The sequence below is a fragment of the Arachis hypogaea genome, chromosome 20, assembly GCF_003086295.3.
Source record: "Arachis hypogaea cultivar Tifrunner chromosome 20, arahy.Tifrunner.gnm2.J5K5, whole genome shotgun sequence".
NCBI lineage: Eukaryota > Viridiplantae > Streptophyta > Magnoliopsida > Fabales > Fabaceae > Arachis > Arachis hypogaea.
This window is the reverse complement of record NC_092055.1, coordinates 65,894,384-65,895,119: the sequence shown is the minus strand read 5'-3', so window position 1 is coordinate 65,895,119 and position 736 is coordinate 65,894,384. Positions and strand designations below refer to the sequence as shown.

Below are 736 nucleotides of genomic sequence, written 5' to 3'. Positions count from 1 at the left end.
AAGAAGCAGACATGGCAGCCGAACCCAACAACAATGGTGGAGATGCAAGAAAGATGCTTGGTGACTTTACTGCACCAACTTCCAACTTCTATGGAAGAAGCATCTCAATTCCTGCAATTGGAGCAAACAACTTTGAGCTTAAGCCTCAATTAGTTTCTCTAACGCAGCAGAATTGCAAGTTTCATGGACTTCCATTGGAAGATCATCATCAGTTCTTAGTTGAATTCTTACAAATCTGTGACACTGTTAAAACCAATGGGGTTAATTCCGAGGTCTACAGACTTCTGCTTTTCCCTTTTACTGTAAGAGACAGAGCTAGGATATGGTTAGACTCACAACCTAAAGAAAGCTTGAACTCTTAGGAAAAGTTGGTCAATACTTTCTTGGCCAAAATTTTTCCACCTCAAAGGATGAGCAAGCTTAGAGTGGAAGTCTAGACCTTCAGACAGAAGGAAGGTGAATCCCTCTATGAAGCTTGGAAAAGATACAAGCAATTGATCAGAAGGTGTCCTTCTGACATGCTTTCAGAATGGAGCATCTTAGGTATATTATATGATGGTCTGTCTGAATTGTCCAACATGTCATTGGACCACTGTGTTGGTGGATCTCTTCATTTGGCGAAAACACCTGCAGAAGCCCAGGAACTCATTAAAGTGGTTGCAAATAACCAGTTCATGTATACTTCTAAAAGAAATCCTGTGAATAATGTGATGACTCAAAAGAAAGGAGTTCTTGA

At 40.4% G+C, this 736-nt stretch overlaps 1 non-coding gene across 1 annotated transcript; it reads right to left on the bottom strand.

Annotated features, from left to right (window-relative positions):
* Window positions 1-416: 416 nt before the first annotated feature.
* On the bottom strand, window positions 417-524 carry LOC112787915 (small nucleolar RNA R71). The gene has a single exon (XR_003195299.1). It is a non-coding gene; the product is annotated as a small nucleolar RNA R71 (small nucleolar RNA).
* Window positions 525-736: the final 212 nt, after the last annotated feature.